At 37.0% G+C, this 20,598-nt stretch overlaps 1 protein-coding gene across 5 annotated transcripts in view; it reads right to left on the bottom strand.

The window, feature by feature from the left end:
• LOC18429945 (NADH dehydrogenase [ubiquinone] 1 beta subcomplex subunit 2-like) overlaps window positions 1-20,598 on the bottom strand; it is a 91,581-nt gene that overhangs the window by 40,364 nt on the left and 30,619 nt on the right. The window contains exons 1-2 of one of the 5 annotated variants that reach the window (XR_016058601.1): window positions 8,216-8,399; window positions 6,042-7,086 (exon numbers count right to left, since the gene is read on the bottom strand). The exons of 2 other annotated variants lie outside the window; for them this stretch is intronic. The gene's annotated coding sequence lies outside the window, so the exon portion shown is untranslated. Of the gene's footprint in view, window positions 1-6,041; window positions 7,087-8,198; window positions 8,402-20,598 lie in introns of those variants that run through there. 2 more of the 5 variants (XR_016058602.1, XR_016058603.1) reach the window with 2 other exon arrangements.

Here is a 20,598-nt window from a genome sequence, read left to right as displayed (position 1 = left end):
ATATCATGTTGAGAACTTCTCTTAATTATTTGAAATACAGGACAAGGAAATCACAAATGCAGGGAGGAGAAGTTTCTGCGACTGACAACTGATAATCCAACTACCTATCTAACGAAGAAGATAAGACAATTATTTTCAGCATCATGTGTCATGGCAGATGCACACTACATTGGCTTAATCTTAGAAGGTCGGTGAGAACTCCAGAGCATCTAGCCCCACATGAAAAAGACAGGCTTCCACCATAATCACAAGTAGGAATCAAACTTAAGCCCCATACAGATACCTGGAAATGGATCTCTAGAAGACTTATCTCCATGGACACCAGGCATTTTTGCAGTTTGGATGCAATCTAGAAATAGAATTTCAATCTCCGTGTGGATATCTATATCCATATTTTGAGGCCAAAACATGGAGATGTGTATTCCACCAAAAAAATAATATAATAATTATTTATAACAATTATTATAATACAATAGTACTAATATAATCCAAACAGTGGACACGCATCTTTTAAGTCTCTTATCAGATGCTATCCAAACAACAAACACTCATATTCTAAGAGAAGCCAATTCCAAGAGATGCCAATTCCAGGATAGGCATCTCCCGAGGACATGCATATCCAACTATCCAAATGGGCCCTTGATGACAAAAGCATGTGTGTGGATAAGGATAGTGCCATATGGCTAGAGAAACTAAATTTTCGAAATCACACATCACTGCAAAGTACATTGGATTTCAATTCAAATTGAAGGTGTCCGTCTTTGATGTCTGCAAGTTGATAATACAATGACTATGTAAATCATAAGTGGTAAATCTAGTCAAAAGGAGCACGTATGGAGTGAGATATTAAGGCTAGAGATTTTAAAATTAGCCAGACTAAGACAGATTATGGAATGCAAGTTTAATAATAATAGGAGTAGAGATGAGGAAGACGTTAAGATTGACGGCGAAGAAATACTAAAAAGAGCGAACTTCCGATATCTTGGGTCAATAATCCAAAAAAATGGAGAGATTGAGGAAGGTGTCGCACATTGAAATAGAGCTAAGTGGGCGAAGTGAAGATGTGCAACTGGAGTGTTATATGATCGTCGCATACCAATAAAACTGAAGCGTAAGTTCTATAGGACAATTGTGAGACCAGCTTTGCTTTATGGAGCAGAATGTTGGGCAGTCAAGAAACAACATATCCATAGAATGAGGATGTTGAGATAGATGAGTGGCAAGATAAGTAGGGATAGAATTCAAAATGAATACATTTGGGAGAATTTAGGTGTGGTACCAATAGGCAATAAGATGAGACAAAGTAGACAGGTGGGCTAGCCATGCGCAAGCAGACCCAGTACAACACTTGTTAGGAGTTGTGAGTTGGTTCAAATGGAAGGCTAAAAAAGGATAAGGGGTAGGCTTAAAAGGACATGGTCCTCAATAGAGCAGAATCGCTGACCAGGATTCATATAGCCAACTCCAAATAGTTGGGAAAAGGCGCTGACAATGATGATGATGATGATCGCTCTATTCGATATCATCACTGCAAAGCATTCCTTTAAAATGGAAAGACAACATCAATATCAAATGATTGTAGTACTAATAAAATTGCATATTCAAATCCTGGCAGTGAAGTTGAAATAATAATATGTCAATAGAAAATTTTGAGGTTCAAAAGAGCAAGGAGCCAATGGAACACATCTTTTGAGGACACTTGTCGTAAAATACAAATTAATATTGGGATCCCACGCAAGGCCATCGACAAACATACATAAGCCACAAAGGGGGAATGCATGTTTTGGAACAAAATTTTGGCAAACTAACAATGTCAAAGGAGATAAGCAATTGCATTAAAACATCTATAAAGGGGGAATGCATGTCCTGGAAGACCATCAATGTCAAAGGAAACAGTTGCACTTGAACATCCATACAGAAGTTAAAAAGATGATTGTGTGATTGCTTTATTCAATAAAGAACAATTTATATTATTGTCTCCAATATACCATTTTTTCCTAAATATAGAAAGCATAACTACCTTCTATTTGCAATGGTATCACAGTAACAATGTTGGGAGTTGCAGTAGATATACCTAGAATTGAAACAAATGTTCATTAAGGTTTTGATCATGACATACTTTGCTTTTGGTAGTAACTGAGACTGGAAATATTCATCTATGACAAGGTCAGCAAGTCAGTATATGTGGACAATTACAGTCTACGCAGTTCAGAAGGCATCTAGAGAAGTATAATCCAGGAATCTTGATTACGAGTTTCCACACTGTTCGTTCACTTGATTGGTAGAGAAGGAAATGCCCCTCTTGACAACCAATGGAACCCCTCACATGAGCTTAGCATTTCATATGAACCTTAGATTATTAATAATGGAACCCACCAACCAAAAGCCATAGAGGGTAGTTGTGAATAGGGGATTGTCTAGATGGTGCTAATGGAAGATATGAGCATATCAAGTCACTATCACCATGTGATGAGGCCAGTCAACCAAATGATACTCGTAATAAGCTGAAAGAGATAGGATGAACAAACAATAGGAAAGATGCCCATCATGAGGATCCTATGGCTAGTATTGTCCCATGACCATGAACAAGTTTAACTGAACCATGAATAAGGCAGTATGACAACTCTCAATGATTTCATTTTGGGAAGGCGAAATCCATACAAATGATATGATGTTTGTGCCATATTAAACATATTGAAACTTGTTACAAGTATCAAACGGATTGAAATTGGATCAATTTTAAGCATGCCCTGGTGGAATGTTATTAAGAAAAACCATGAATGTCAAATGAAACCTAACGATGAAATTTTATTTCATAGTTTGCATCTACACATATAATGCAATATACACTTACAAACTGCAAAACAAAAGGTAATAAATATACAAGTACTACTAAACTATGTAATGCAAAGATATACATAATATATGTGCGCGCATGCACACACACACACACACCGTATTTCCATGAGCTAATTTCTACAGCATTATCTTCAGCCCAAAACCTTATAAAAAATATATCTAGGGGCCTCTGTTTGAACCCAATTTTTGCAAATACACTCTCTTGAACCCAAGGAACAATCTCAAACAAGGGAAAAAGAGAGAACCGATTTCTACAGGAGAGAGAAAATTTGGTAGACGTAGGTCCTTCATTTTAGATCTATTCCTTTAAGAGCCAGTGTTTTAAAATGCGGAATGCGACCGAAAGCGGTGAGGGGGCCGGTGCGGCTCGACGCAGTCCGGATGCAGGTGCATCGCGGCGATACGGTCAATAAATATAAAAAAAAGATTAAAAAAATCTTAAAAAATAGGTTAATGCATAGAAAAAAATATGGAGGTGATACATTGGATAGTAAGTATATAGTTTATTCATTAACTCCAAAAGTATTAGCTGTTGGAGATTCTGTATCCACTATCCCCTAATAGAAACTAGAAACTAGCTTCAAAAAACATTCAACAATCAACAAGAATAAGCACAAATCTTCAACCATGAACTTTAAAGTTACAAGATACTACAAACTAAAGGCCATGAAGATGAAATAAAAAATTCACTAGAGAAACAAAAGTCCATGAAAATAGCAATTTCAAAGAGAAATAAAAATCGTTTGTGGGCAGTTAACAGACTAGATCGATGATTTTTTATCCAATCGATCACATAAACGCCACGGACGTGGCTGAAAATTGTTGTTTGGGGGGTTTAATACCCCCCACCCTCCCCACCCCCACAAACCCTTGGCCCCAATTTTAAAGTCAAAATGACCTTATTACCCCTGCCCGGCAGGTACAGTTTTGAAAAAAAATGGTGAAAAATTATACGGCTGATGCGAGATGTGGCTCTGATTCAGTGATTTTCGATGCGCTGCCCAGCGCATAACACATGATGCGCCCGCAATTTGTGTCGTAGAAATTTGTGCGTGTGTATGTTTGTGGACGTGGTTTGTATAAGGTGTAAAACTTAAACAATCAAAGTAAGGCCACCTCTAAGTCTTATTAAAACATGTAATTCCAGTGCTGGAAATCCTAACAATGGCCTAAAAGTCTATTTCTACCCCCAATTAAGAAATTTAAAGCACCAAAAATAGATTGAATCGAGTGATCCATAAACACTTAAAACTGTGAAAATGTATGGCCTAGATAATGCGTTACAATATGCACTAATTTTAGAACTTGAAATCCATTTTTTTAGTATCCATACATTTCGAGGTCAAGATGATCATCAATTGTAGTGCTTTCAAAGTCAAAACAATCTTTTCGAGTGGATCTTTTAGATGCACCATACTTCTATTATAATGCAAGGTTGACACCATAATATATATATATATATATATATATGTATATGTATATATATATATATATATGTATATATATATATATATATACATATATATATATATATATATATATATATATATATATATATATATATATATATATATATATATACATATATATATATATATATATATATATGGGAGTGATTTGTATGACCCTAAAAAAATTACACACACCCTCTCTTCATCCCAATAATCAATCCAAATAAAATAAAATTTAACTATCACCCTATCAAAATGAGCCCCCCTTCAACAATTATCTAGACCATCCATTTGGTAACTTTCAAGATCCAGGCCTTTATGATCTCAACATCATTTTTGCCTTTTTAACATTGTTCATCCAATGATAATAAAGCCATCTAAAAGGTTTGGAAAGGGGAAAAAGTCCTTCTAAGGCCTAGATCTAAGCATATCACCAAAATAGACGGCCTATTTAATTAAGCTAAAGAAACATTTTTCTGGGTTGTGTTTTCAAATTTTGCTTGTTTAGCGGTTGTTCATTGGAATGAACATTTATCTTTGAGAATAAGGAGTTCATTCTTATTTCTAGCCATTAGATTTCAAATTGGATAAGCCTGGGGTGTGTTACGAAGTTCAATTTCTTTTTTTCTTTTTTTCTTTTTTTTTATGAACTTTGAGTCTAGTGAATGACACACTTAAAACCATCCGATTTGAAATCTGATGGACAATAGTGACTGTGACCTCCTTATACCAAAAGTAAATGGTCTCTTTGTATATATTTCCATATATTTGATAGACAGATAGATAGATAGATATAGATTTTAGATATAGGCCCAGTTTGGACAGATCATTTATTAACAAATAGCTCTGTTTATTGCACGTTAAAATTAGGAGTGTCAGAGGAAATAGCTTGGCCTGCTTTGCTATTCAAGGGTACGCCATTTCTGCCTCAAGAAAATGCAGCACTATGTTTGCCCACGCTTTAAACAGGATGTGGTTCATGTATTTGCTCCATTGTTTAATGGAATTGTTGGACCATCCAAAAAAAGGTGAAAACATATGAACATGCATGCCCTTCAAATAATAAGAATAACGACGATATCGTTATTAGTTTTTTATTTAAAATGCATATGGTATAATTTATATGTATGTAAGACTAAATAATATATGAATAATGCTATTTCTTTTTGAAAAGTTATTTAGTGCCATTTATATGTATGTATAGTGTTGGCAATCTATTTTTATGTGTATGAGTGTTTCATATTAAGAAATAACACCAAGCTTGAGCAGAAAAACTCATTTATTGTAATACCAAAGCCAATGACTTACCAATATATGGCAATATATGGATTTGAATCAAAAGTTGCAAGAATGGTAATAAAGGTGAAAGAAAATACCAACAATCACAAAACGGAAGGTAACTCTTTAAGAAAAAATGGATGACATTATTGGCAACAATTACACAAAGCACAAAGAAATAACAAATAAATAAAGGACTACAGCAATCATACTAAGCCTAACCAGTATTGAGTATACCTAACAAATCACCAAAGCTTTCTAATTAATAATAAAAACACCCAAACTTAAAAACAGAAATGATCATACAAAAAAATAGTCTTAAAAAGTCCACCAATCAACAAACCAATTGATGATCCAAAAAAAAAAGGCACTTAATTAACAGGGTATATATACATAAAGGGGAAAATATAGAACAGTAACCGAAAACCTAGGCAAGAAAAAATAAAAATATACCTTTGAGCACTACAGATAGCCCCTTTTCCTCCTCCTCCAACAGTTTATCAGCCTCACTCAACTCTGGCTCCATTTTGTCTCCATCTTTCTCTGAAATTCCCTCCATGCCCTTGCCCTCTTCCCCTTCGTCAAAGCTCCATGGCTCGAAACCCTCTGCTGTTTCCCATTCATCATCTTTTCCCTTTGATCCAAACTCTTTGTCAACTTCTTTGAATATATCTTCTTCAACTCCTGAAACTGATCATTTCTTTTCTTCATCGCTTTCTCTCTCTAAACCCTCACCTCTTTCTCTCTCCATTCCACCATGAAATCCTCTCTCCTCCTCACCCCCTAAACCTGCAAGATCATTAAGCACATCTTTTTCCACCCCAAAAATCGACCATTTTTCACCTTCATCACTTTCTCTCTCTAGTCCCATTTGACTTTCTCTCCGTAGACCAATAGAGTTTTCTCTCTCCTACTCGCCACCAAAGCCTGCAAGGCCCTTAAACCCTGCATCGTCATCCTTCTCATTGAAAATATCCCATTTTTCATTGCCATTTTCTGGTGAAAGGCTCCACCGGTTTGCGGGTTTGCTCTTCTCGCCTTCTTCGCCGTCACTGTTTGATCCATTGCTTCCATGGGTTGAGAATAGCTTCGCAAGGTTGGGGAGAGGAGATTGATAGAGTTTGTGGTGGGAGATTACATGTCGTGAGGGGAAGCTAGGGTTTGGAGTTGCAGATATTAGGGTTATCAGATGAAGGACATTTGGTCTGAGGATGAAGCGAAAGAACATCGCGCGTGAGAGTCTCACGAGGAGTATAGTTGCAGTTTAGAGAGAGAAAGCGCGGGATTTTAGGTAGCTTTTGATAACTTTCATTACAATCTCCCTAGGTATCACCCCTACAACTGCCTTTCCTAGTTTCTTGGGAATCACCCTATGGCTGACTTTCCTAGATTATGCTATGCAGGTGAAAATTGGTAGGGTGAAAGCCAGAAACCCTAGTTTGATAAACTGTGATGTTGGTAATTTCACCTCTTTGGCAATGGGAAACCTGGAAACTATCTGTAATACTGTTCATTATGTATTTCATTGATATGATATGCGAAATACAGTTTTTTAAAGACATTTTGTAATTAAATAAGGTTCCTTCGATTCATCCAATATAATAACTAACATGTAAATAGATTCAAGGAATAACAATATGTACACAAATATTGAATAAATAGATTCACTCAATGCACAAGCAGCCTTCAAGACCTGGTAATAACAGTAAGCAATCAATGGAGGTTTGAGAACTCAACAAATTAATCATGAAGCACAAAGCAGTAAAGTAGTAATGTCATTATTTAGTAAGACGTTCTTGATTTATTCCATGATCAATCACATATATTTAATTGCAACTCATAACACCAATGTAGAGCAACAAATATCAAGACCTTCACAAACTAGTAAAGTAATTACATACTCAAATGGCTCAACACAAGAAATCCAAAGAGAAACCAATACATGGGCCCTCATCACTTCAATTAACAAAAGACAGCAGCTTGCATTCAGTATCACTTACATTACTTCATAAAATCATATGCATCATTCAAAAGAATCAAAACTCAAATCCAAAACAAATTCAGGCTCAAATGACCAAAGTATCATTTGGCATGACTTGGAACCCAGGAATGTATTGAAAACAACAGTAAGCATCAACAGAGGTTTGAGAACTCAATAAATTAATCATAGAACACAACATGTTGTGCATGCCCACCACAAAAAAGGGTTTCAACTTACGGTAGTTCAGAAGTAAACAACTGGTTTATATACGTAAAATCCATAGACGAAAAAACTTTTGAGGTGTTGAAATGCTCAAACATAACCCAAACATAATGGTAATATGATACAAATAACCAGCAGAAAATAGAAAATTAAAAAAAAAGAGCAAAATCGAAGCTCATCCATGAATAATCAAAAGTAGCAGCAAAAAATAAAATATTAACTCACTAATTTGGGGTTTATCAGTGAGTTAACTCACTGATTTGGGGTTTATGAGCCAAAATAGCAGCAAAAAAAACCATTATCTAATTGATTTGGGCTTTATCAGAAAAAATCGTAGAAAAAAAATTTATTACTGCAGTCATTTGGGGTTTATCATCATAATAAACATTAAAAAAAAACACACTCACTGATTTGGGGTTCCTACTCTGTGATGATGGCGATGGAGCGAACTGTGAGCGAGTCCCTTTATCTTCTTCAACCTAGGGTTTGCAGAGGGCAGCAGCTGTGAGCGTGAGTTTTCTTCTTCTCTGCGAGTGGATTTTTGAAAAGGGGTTCACGTTAGAAAGGGCTTCAGGGCTTCTTCTTAGAGCGGGAGGGTCCTGACTTTCATCGAAAGCCTTTTTTTTTGTTTTGAGTAAATACTTTCACGGAAAGTGGCCGCACGCCCTCCCCGATTTGCGGCAAGTTGCTTAAAGTGAATAGTACAATTGGGATTTGGGAAGGAAGGAGTCCAGACTTTCTTTAAGTTTTGTGTTATCATACATGTGAAAGCAATAATTTGGGTGAAAGTAAGCCACTTTCACCCCTTTAGATGGGTGAAGTTTGTATAGTGACGAGGCTCTAAACAATTAAAGTAAAGTGCACCTTCAAATAGCATCGATAAATATAGTTTTAATACTGAAAATTTTTGTGATAGCCTTAAAATGTATTTTATCTTTAATTATAAAATTTAAAGCTTCAAAAATAGTGTAGATCTATGAAAACTTGAAAATCTTGTATATTGACAGTAAATAATGAGGCACAAGATGAACTATTTCCAAAACTTGAAATCCAATATTTTCTCATGACCATGCATTTTGATAATGAGATGATCAATTTGAGGATATTTGAGTATCAAAACAACCTCTAGTGAAATTTTTGAGATGGGATCTAATTTGATTGTTTAGAGCCTCGGCACTATATAAACTTTTTCTTTTTTGGATTTTGTGCACGAACTTGGTCGTGGGCTGGGCCGAGTAACTCAGACTAGTTCTGAGTAACCAATGTTCACAAAACCGGTCGATTAGATAGGGTTCTAACTCCGGCTAGGGCAGGTTTCGGTGTTCTAACATGTACATGAAATACCCCAAGAAAGATCTAGTCCAAAACCGGCTGATATCTATTCGAACCGACCATTTTTATATTAATCCTGCCAGTTTTTTGGCAAACTAGATTGGTTAGTTTAAAAAACAGGGAATAATGTATAATGCCCATTATTTTTGATAGGGGTCATTATTTGATTGAACATTTGATTCCATTTTCCATGCATTTTTCAGCCTTATACAGGCTTTTGCAGCTAATAATTGATCGAAATTTTTGGTTTTCATCTATAAATCAATGGATTTGAGATCAAAATAGCACCTAAATTCCATTTTCTTGGCCGTTATTTGGGTATGCTTCAAAGTTATGTGAGAAATCTACCAATCTAAAGATTTTGGCCTCTTTTTTGAGTTTTTCTCCATCAAAATAGAGGGATTTTGTTGATGACAAAGATATCAACACTACTACACTCCTTATTTGATCGAAATCTAGAGATTTCGTGCTCGATTTTGATATTAGGGTTCATTTGAGATAGAAGAAAACAATGTAAGTTTTATCCCGAATTTTTTTGAATTTTTTTCCTATTTTTTCTTCATCTTTTAGGATTTTTTAAACAATATTTGACTGAAATTATTGATTGCATTCAATAAAAGAACAGGTTTGAGAATAAAAACTCAACGAAACTCAATTTTTCTTGCCCCTTTTTTTTTGTTCTTTGATATTGCAGGAAAAATCCGCCAAACTGCAGCTTGTGGCATCGTTTTTTTATTTTCTCTTTCAAAATGGGGGGCTTTTATAGATGACAGGGATGTTCAGACTATTGAACTCCTGATTTCATCGAAAATCAGATATTTAGGGCTCGATTTAAGGGGTTTGAGAAATCGATTTTTCTAAAAAATAATTATTTTGCATATAAAATTATGTTTTACGATGAATATGAGAAGTGTTTTTCTATTTTTTTTTAATAAATGTATGTTTTTTGAGAAAATTATATTTTTTAATAAAAATATATTTTTGGGTGAATATGACAAAAAATATATTCTTCTACCTTTAATGTTATATTTTTTTTTAACAAAAAATAAGGTGCATGATAATGTTGCTCGATTTTTTTGCTCGATTTTTTTAATGTTATATTTCTTTTGCTCGATTTTTTATTTTTTGCTCAATTTTTTGCATGATAATGTTTTTTTTTTGTTTCGCTTAAGTGCAATACATAACCAAAAATATGCATGTTGACTGAGGGACGGTAATTGAACTAAGAGTATGTGATGCAATCACATAAAAATCCTTTTGTATCTCCACTTTAAACCTCTTTCTCTCTATAATTGTATACCCATACTCTCATATTAGAATAATACCATATATCTTGAAGTATTTGTAAAACTTGAAACTGGAGTGCGTAAACATACATGAGTGCTTATTTTTTTCAGTAATAAGCGTAGGATTTTTCAATTTGAAAGTAAGAAGTTAAAGCTTTTTCGCCTTACTCAGATTTTTCGCCGAGTGAACCCTGATAGCGAGACACAACAGTACCCTGACCCTCTCACCACTCTCATTACTATTAGCCATTGTTATTTGGATTTTGTAACTCCATCAATTGAATTAATGTCAAATTATAAATTGTCTTGCATATCTCCATAATATTCATATATTAATTTATATAAAAAGTTGTTTTAAAGTTTTTTGGGTAAGTTAAATGTAGGTAACAAGATAGTATACACTTAATTTAAGTTTTTCTTGTTTTATTTTTATTTTTTTGGGCCTATTAAAAAAAAAAAATCTTCATGACCGGTTAAGACCAGTTAACTGCTCAATTTGTCTGGTTCCGGTTCTAGGCTCTCCCAGCCCCATGTCCAGTTAACTGTTCCGGTTCGATTTTGCCAACACTGCAAGTAACCCAGTAGAAAACCTGTCGGATTAAAGGAATTCTAGCCTGGTAGTAGAAAAAAGGGCCTACTCTGGCAGGTCCAGTAGGTGGTCTAACCCCTCGCAATTAGACCCCCTACATTTGTGTAGATATGCCTTGAACCTTTTATCTTTCATTTTAATAACTAAGATCCTTTTCTCTTTTAATTTAATAACTAAGATGATGTTTTTTGTGCCAAGAGTGGGGAAAAAATAAATAAAGAGAGAGAGAATATTTTTATAATTTTTACAAAAGAGGGGTTTCATTTTCTTTATTTCTCAAAAAAATAATAAAAACAAAAAACAAAAAAAATCATTATTTTACAATAGTTGTTAAATTTTTAATGGATTTAATTATACATAGAAAGAGTATTTATCAAATTTTGTTGTTTTGTAGGTAGTTAGAAGAACCCCCTTGTTTATCTCAACAAAGTTAGCGAAGGTTGTGGGGCTTACGTCACTGCCAAATTGGAGATGATGCACCCATTTTGTAGCATCAAAGATAAGGTATTCATTCGGGTGTGGTTTGCATAAGGTTGCAATCTTAACAATCAAATTAAAACGCCTTCGAATTCTATCATAAATATAATTTTGGTGTAAAATAAATATTAAGATGGCTTAGGAATTTATTTTCATATCTAATTATAAAAAAATCTAAAATCTAAAAATGGTTCAGAACAAGTAGACCTATAAGCACTTGAAAATCTTGAAAATGGACAGTCCAGATAATGTGTTACAAGATACACTATTTTAGGACTTGAAATCTATTTTTCTTTTCATATTTATACATCTAGATGTTAATATGATCAATTAGAGAGTTTTCCAACATCAAAATAACTATTTATGATGGATTTTTAAGGTGCATCTTAATTCTACATTTTAAGGTTGCAACCTTATATAAACTTTTTGCTATCCAATAAGCCAAAGATTACATGCTCCTGATCTGATAATCTATTGTGAAAAGTCTCATAACCATTAGATCAGTGGAGCAACAATGATGGACATAGAATTGGACTTACTGCTTGGTTCATGTCTGGACTTGTGGGTCCACTGCCCCCTCATCATTGTTTATCCATCGATTGTGTGGTGATTCAACATAGGGCCCATAGAGGTTCTATGTCCAAGTGGATTGTAGCATACTCTACCTGTAATTTTTTCGGTGTTTCTCACTCGCATTGAACTTGTTACTCCAACTAAGGTTCCTCTATAGACTATAAAGACATATAAATAGTTCTATTACAAGTAATTCACACAACAAATCATTCGAAATTACCAAAGTCCGCAAATCAATACCTTTCATTGCCAAGGAATCAGCAACCTCGTTACCCTCCCTATACGCATGCAGAAAAGTCACTTTCATGCCGTGCACCAAATCCATGATCTACATTCACTCCATTCCCAATTTCCATGGGGATCTTGTTTTAAGGTAACATCAATTAATAACATTCAAAGAGTCCCCCTCAACAATGTGCAAAAGTTGAATACTGCGTTCCTTGATAATTTTCAAACCCTGGAGCACCACTAACAACTCCACTTCATTAGCAGTTGTAATTCCATATGTACCTGCATAGCAAAATAGAATTTCCAAACTATGATCTCTCACAACCCCCCAAACCAACTCATCCCGGGTTGCCTATCGAATTATCATTACAATTCATCTTAATACGACCCATCAAAGGAGCTACCCAACGTCCTCTGGGTCTTGATTTTAATCGCCCATTGCATTATAAAATTAATAATACTCACTTCCAAATCGACTTTAGAGACACCAAAACCTTCCTTTGTAATCGAGAACCAGCTCCATAAGGTATGCAATATCCTCTTTTGAATCACAAATTTTTCAAAAATAATCCCCTAAAAAACCCTCATATTCCTTTTAGGCCAAACCTCCCATAAGAGCATAGCCGTTCCAATTGGGGAAAACCACACTACCCACCTTAGGTACTCATCAAATGACAATTATTCAATAATGTGAGTATGACTTTGAGGCAAAGGACCAACAATACCCCATTTACCAAAAAACCAACACCAAATGTCGTAAGTAAAAGGACAATGGAGGAATAGGTGATTTCCACTTTCATCACATTCCTTACAAAACATACAAATATTGGTCATTATTCTTCCTTTCTTCATCAACTTATCAACTGTCAAAGTTTTCCCTTGAAATAACACCCATATGAACACTTTAACTTTTTGTGGAATTCACCAAGACCAAATGTTTTTCAAAGAATATTGATTCCACCTTATCCTATCATGAAATAAAAGATGATAAGATGAGTTTACCGAAAAAACATCATCGCTTTCTGCCTCCCAAACCAACTCAACCCTAAATGCTAGAGATAATTTGATTTTTTCCAACAAGTTTAGCAGGTCAGCAATCTTTCTAATGAACTCGTCATTCATCCTATTATACAAGCATGTCACATCCTAAATCCCCCTCTCCATATTGAACAACTCATTCGCTTTGACCAAAGGATCAATTGTAGCGTTAAAGACCAATAGGTAAGAATATTTCAAAGAATACTCCCTCATCCACTGAACATGCCAAAAAGGAATATTCGATCCACTTGTAAATAGTTCTCTAGAGTAGGACGGCATTGGGTTTAGCAGCTTGGTGGGCGTGGCCCTAAAAATTTAGGGCCTGGGCCACAGACTGTAGCCTGAGGCCCGGCTTGGGCTAGCCTTAGGGGGACAAGGGTCACCCCAGGGTTGGTTCGGCTTAGGCGTGGCCCATTGTCACCCTGACTCTAGAGTTTAGCTAGTTATTAAATAAATTCATGCTTTGATATAAATCTGAACAATATAAATTTTATCCTATTTGTCAAGGTGTGGGATCGTCATGACAGAAGACACGGAAAAGAAGAAATGGATATCACCTGACAAGGTATAAAGTTCTACACTACAAGGCAAAAGGTAGAAAGCAAATTAGTTTAAACTAATAAGCATATAACATTGTTTTTTTCTTTTTATCGTTAACTTAAATTCTCATTAAGCAGAAGCACGAGCTCGAAAATACAATGATATTACAAAGGAAGTAACAAAATAGAGAACAAGGAGGGGAAAAAAAAAGAAGAGGAGAAATAAAGAAGAGGGGAGAGACGGTGGGAGCCGAGTTAGAGCATCTACATCGCCATTCTTCTCTTAATTGACATAGCAAAATAGGACCTCTTTGTCAGAAATGGCAATCTGAATCTCATCCACAATTGAAGTCTATTGCGATCAATTGAAGGTGGATGCACCAATTGATCACATTAGCAGAATCACCCTCAATGATAAGTTTTTGGTGGTTGTGGTGAAGTCCGAGCACTCATTCCTAAACTGCTCTAAGCTCAGCTTCATTAATGTCATGATAAAGTAACTGGCCATTGTAGGTAAAGATGGTCTCATAAAGATAATTTCATAGGATGTCGTCAAAGCTTGCTTCAAGAGCATGTGTTCTCACACTACCATAAAAACTCAGTTTAAGCCACAACCAGACGGGGGTGGAAACCAACAAGAGGATCTAGTGGCCCTTTTGGAGCACAACAACAGTAGGTTCATAAACTGCGTAGAGAAAACCTCTTTGGGATAACACCTAAGGCTCAAGAGAACCTGAGCCCAATGAATCACCCCCCTCCAAACAACCTATCGAATTTGCTCAAAGTCATATGCTTTCTCATCAAAGACTTTAGAGTTCCCCTCCTTTTACAGGAACCACATAATAGGTGCCACAAGAATACACCACAAATGGATACCAGTCGCAGGGAACGATGGGTGAAGAATCACAACAAAGAATTCTTGTATTTCCTTTAGCATTATCCATATCCAATTGGAAATTGTGACAGCCCAATTCCGGAATGAAGTCACAAAGGGACAATGGAGGAACATGTAGCTACAATGCATTATTTTTTTGCAAAAAATACATACATTGATCAATACCTTACCCCTCTACCTTAATTGGTCTCCAGTTAAGACTCTTTCCTGTTTTAAGAGTCATAAGAAAGCCCTACTCGTTTCGGTGTTTTGACAGACCAAACCTTAGAGTTTCTATTACTGGTGTCAAAGATTCTGCCATTACTCACCTTCTTATAAAAGAGATTTGATGGAGAAAGAAGCAGTCGGAGTGAGCTCCTAAATGAGGGCATCCCTTCTCTTGTGTAGGCAATAAAGATGTTAAGAAGTTGTAGCAGAGAAATAAATTGTTGCTCTGTGTTGAAGTTAATTCTTCTATTTCTTAGATCAATCTTCCAAAAGAAATTAGATCCCTGCCCTTCCACCAAGTTTGGACATTACAAGTTTGTAAACTTCCGAGAAACTGTACTTCAAAGGTTCATGTCCAATCCATCGCATCGACCAAAATTTCGTAAAACTGCCATCTCCCACTTTCATTCTTACATAAGTCATAAATAGATTCCTCACTGAATTAAGGCCTTTCCATTTTTTAAGGATAAGGTATGTTTGGTCCACTCTATATTTGGAGAGAATAATTCTCTGCACTCCAATTGAGGCTCAGAGAAAACTCTCCACCATTTTGTGAGCACAACATCATTCAAATGCTTAAATCTGCATATCCTCGAGCCCCCTTCACTTTTTGGGCGGTAAACCTTCTCTCACTTGACCAAGCAATACTTACGTGGTTCTGAGCTACCACTCCAAAGGAAGTTCTTCATCAAAGTTTTAAGGCTCTTAAGCACTGAAGTAGGTGCTCGATAAAGGGAAAGGAAGTAAATCGAGGTGTTGTCAATCATGGTGTTAATCAGAGTAATTGGTGTCCCCAAATAAAAAAAAATTGTTCTTTCAACCATCAACCTTGTGCTTGGCTCTTTGCATAATGGGATCCAAACAGACTTAGGTAGTCTACCTTCAGCAAGTGGACCCTTAGGTACGGAGAGGGCAATTCTTCTATCCCACAACCTAGCCAAGAGTCCTAGACTCTTAAGTATTCTAAATCACAATTGATCCCTATAATTCTGGATTTGGAAAGATTACTCTTAGCCCCTAAAAAGAGTTCGTAGCATTTGAGAAAAAGCCATATGTTCTGAACCTGATTGAGGGAGGCAGAGGTAAGCACAAGTGTATGGTCTGCATACTGCAAGTAGGATATAGGATCATCATAGCCTCGGATCCTGAGGACGTCAATCACATTGGCTCTCATAGCCGATCTCATCATGAGGCTAAAGGACTCCCCACCCAAAGTGAACAAAAACAGGAACAAGGGATCCCCTTGCCTCAACCCCTTGTTGCCCTGAAGTAGCCGCAGGCATTACCGTTAATTAGGACAAAGAAATGAGACGAGACCATACATCCTTTTATCCCACCTCCTCCGGTTCACTCCAAATCCCATGAGCCGTATGATATCATCTAAATAGTCCCACTCTACTCTATCATAGGCCTTCTCGAAGTCCAATTTGCACAGTAGGCCTAAGCTAGCACGTACTCTGATAGAATGAATGACTTCCTGTGCTATTAGAATCCCATCAGTAATCTGTCCCTTTAATACAGGTCTTCTATCACATGGGAATTGACTTTCTTTAGTCTATTCGCTAGAACCTTCATAAGAATCTTGTAGACTGAAGTTTAAAGGCTGATGGGCCTAAGATCTTGGAGAGACTCCATCTGTTGCTTCTTAGGTGGCAGGGTTATGAACGTTGAACTAGGAGCTTTGTTAACTATTGCATATGCGTGAAAGTCATTAAAGAAGGCTTTCAAGTCCCCCTGAACAATTTCTCAAAATTCTTGAAACAAAGCCACCTGAAATCCATCAAGGCCAGGGGCCTTGTCTCCGGGTAATGAAAACACGTCTTTGATTTCATCCAGCGAAAAAGACATCTCCATCTAATGCTAGGGTAGAGTCAATCTGCTTAAAGGGGAGATTCTCTTGAGAGAAAGGTAATCTGCCTTATGATGTAAAAGTTTTTTCAAAAAAATCAACAAAACCTGACTCCCTACCATACTGGTCCCCCTCACAGACCCCTGAGATATTAATGCCCTCCAAATTGTTCGATCTCCTCATAGAGTTAGCAATTACGTGGAAATATTTGGTATTATTGTCACCTTCTTAGATCTACTTGGACCTAGATCTTTGAAGTCAGAAAATCTCTTGTGCTCTTAGGTTATCATACAATTCACTTCTAATAGTATCTCTTTGAGTCTTTTGTTTCAAGGAAAGTCCCCCTTAGGACTGTTCCAGCTGATTGAGGACATCAATTTTGTGTTCTGACTGGTTTGCCTTAGTATTGACATGACATAAGCTCTTAAAGGCCCAATCTTTAAGCCTATGTTTTAAAACCTAAAGGTTCCTTGCCAAAACGAAACCCCTCCAACCTTGAATGATAGTGTCCTACCATACCGAAAGGATTTCCATCTTTATGGATTTATCTTCCAACCACATCAATTCAAACAAAAAGAGAAGGCCCAAAAGAGACACCGAACATATCAAGCAAGAAAGGAACATGATCTGAAATAGTATGAGGGAGAGCCTTGACAAAAGCATCCCAAAAGTTATCAATTAAGGATCGATCAATTCTAAACATGTAAGGCCTAGAATCCGAGTTATTTGTCCAAGTGAACACTATTCCATCCAGATTCATATCAATTAAATCATTAGAAATAATAAAATCTTTATTGGCGGTCATGTCTGCTGTAATATAGCTCCCTCCATTGTATTCCAATGGATATCATCCCTGATTATAGTTGCAGACCCCACACCAAGGCAATTGAGAGAAAAAAAAATGGAAGTCAAGTCTGAAAAGAAAGGACATTTTTCATTACTAAGATTGGGACCATATACATTGCTAATCATCCATTGATTTGAGGACCCAACAAAAGAAAAGGTGAGTGAAAGGCACCTAAAAGATGAAGAAAAAAGTGAACCCTTAACCATAGAGGATTCCCAAACAACAAGCAGGCCACCATATTGGTCAACAGAGATGAAGAAAAAAAAATCCAAAGGGGTAGCACCCCCAAAAGAGCGACAAAAAGCGACATCATGAGATTGAAGCTTGGTTTCCTAGAGAAGTAAAATTTGTGGTCTATGGACATGAACCAACGGCTTTAGAGCTCTTCTCCTAAAAATTCTCCCATTCCAAGAAATGATTGTCATGAGGACCAGAAGTTCTTCCCCCCTGGTGACTCCAAGGGAGCCCACAACAAAGGGGTCAAAAGGTAGCTTGGCTACCAGAACTTCAACCTCTTTCTCCAGTTAAGAGCGCACCCACTGTGGCATAAGAAGGGCCGGCCATTCTATCTCTTCAGCGTCCAAGGCCTCCTCCATCACCTTTAAGGTGCCTTTGTATTTGACCCCCATGGCCTCGATCAAGTGTTTTGCTTTCTCTTGAATGACCTTCCTCTTCTCTCTTTTGCTTGGAATCCAATTGCACGAACGAGAAGAAAGTTCATCCGAAGAGAAATCAGAGGACTCAATGACGAGGAGGGGATGGATGTGTGGGGAGGTAGCCATAAAAAGAGTTTTTGGAAGGTTGGAGGCTTTTCCCTCCATAGACGGCATTGACACAACGATATGGCCCCAAGCACGACTCTAGACCCACTTAGAGAAGGTCATTTTGGCAGCCCCCTCAGGAAACACCAGAATCAGAGCTGGATGAACAATTTCAATAGGCTCTTCTTGAGGTAATTCAGTGATAGCGTTTCTTTGAGGGACCATGGATGAAAGAGGATTGTTTGAATGTTTAGCAAAGGAGAAAAATGTAGTAAAGAAGAGAAAGAACTAGAGAATATTTGATTGGGATTCCTCTTGGAGAAAGGCTACCATTTATATAAGTAACCAAACGAAAAGGCATGACAGACATACCTTTAGGCGGAGTGTCCTCGGAAGGCGAGAGCGGTTTCTCAGGTGGCAGGGAAAGTAGCATCACTGTCGGATTAAGCTTCAAAGGCAAGGTGTGCTCCACGTTGCCTGATGGCTCGTAGCTTCCCAAGATACCCGTCGAAAAATCTTCCAAACATGAAGCAGAAGATCTCGAAGCGCTGCCTTGTGCAGTACCCTTGAGAATCTGATTCGACGTAGTCGTTAGATTGACTACTGGATGGCTAGGTTTGGACGTTTCTCCATGTTCCCATTGCCCAAGGGGCGTGAAAGCATTAGAGACCTTGATAAAAGGCGGTTTGTCATGCATGCAGATGGGTGATGCTGGTCTAGTACGGGTTGAGCCAGCGTTGAGTCCCCAGGATGAACACATGTCATAAGGAGCTTTCATCCGCCAAACCTTTTTTTACCACCTTTTTTACCTCGTTTGAACTTTTGAAATGGTAATTACCTCTTTCGTTTTTTAGTAACAGTATGCCAATCTTCCTCCTCTCACACTAGTTCCTTTCCTTTGTTGGAAAAAACAGCTTTGTCCTTGGAGGGAACCACCGACGAAGATGAGCTATGAAGAAACTCTTGAGGAGGAGAAGGGGAGGTTTTTGTGTTGATGGTGATCTTGAAGACCTTGTTGTTGAACTTGAGCACTAAGCATTCATAGATCACAAACTCTGGGGTGCGAAAAACTTTGGCTCTCAAAACACCCAAGGATGAGCCAGCCGTCTTGAACCAGTCGATTTCAATAAGCTTGTCGCACTCTTGTAGAATCCTTTCAAAGACAGGCTTAGACCAAGTCTGAATAGGTATGCCCTCGATTTGATGCCAAACAGAAGAGGACTGAATAAGTGGAAGGTTCACCTTAGAGTTCCACCATTCTAGAGACAGAAGAGAAGCATTCATCCTCCAAAAGTGCTGCCTCGTGACTCTGCCCACATCCTCTTAAGAGCCAAAGAGTATAAGGAGTCTATTTCCAAGAATAGACCAACTCACGACCTTGCTTGAAGCCCTCATGGCCCAATCTTCAAAGAGACTCTCATTTGAAATGGAAGGGGGGGGCAAAAGGATCCCACAATGGTGAACTATAACTTGGAGGCCCAAAGAACTGAGGCCTGAGGATCAATGGAAATAAACTTTGGCTTGTTTGCTTTACCAGTCTCCACTGCCTCCTCACCCTTCTCTTAGTTGCTACCTACCACGCCGACATGAATAATAGAGTAGCTCCATACTCTACATCCATAACCAGAGAGCGAGTTACCTCCATAGCTCCACAATCCGTTAACCTAAAACCTCATCTCTCTCACAAGCATATAACATTGTTTGTATTTGGCTTTCACACAAAGGTGACAATCACACATAGCATTTATATATAAATTAAGTGATAAGAGTAAAAGAAAAATAAAAAATAAAAAATACCAATTAGATTCTTGCGATTCTGTCTTTCAATTATTATTTTTTCAAATTTTGAGAAAGGGGCTGAAGTTGTAATGGTAATACCCCCACACCCTAGTCAATATGTTGTGATTTCCATTCCCATTGACACCACTCCATTAACACTAGAAAAACTGGCTCCTAAATTATTTGAGAACATAGTTAGGGGTTGTCTTTCCTGCTGAAAATTACCCTTTTTTTTTTTCCACTCACACTCCTAGCGACCTATATTATATAGTTGGTCGGCTAAGAGCGATTTTACTGTTTTGTACCATAGGTAAATAGGTAACGGATTTTACAGTGAACAATCCCACTTTGATTTTATATTTCATGCGCTAGAAGTGATTGACATGTTCATATCACAAATAAATGAT

Source organism: Amborella trichopoda, chromosome 6 (assembly GCF_054954075.1).
Source record: "Amborella trichopoda isolate Santa Cruz 75 chromosome 6, AtrichopodaSantaCruz75HAP2 v2.0, whole genome shotgun sequence".
In the NCBI taxonomy this organism is placed as follows: domain Eukaryota; kingdom Viridiplantae; phylum Streptophyta; class Magnoliopsida; order Amborellales; family Amborellaceae; genus Amborella; species Amborella trichopoda.
Note: the sequence above shows the minus strand (reverse complement) of the source record. Positions and strands in the feature narration are given on the sequence as shown.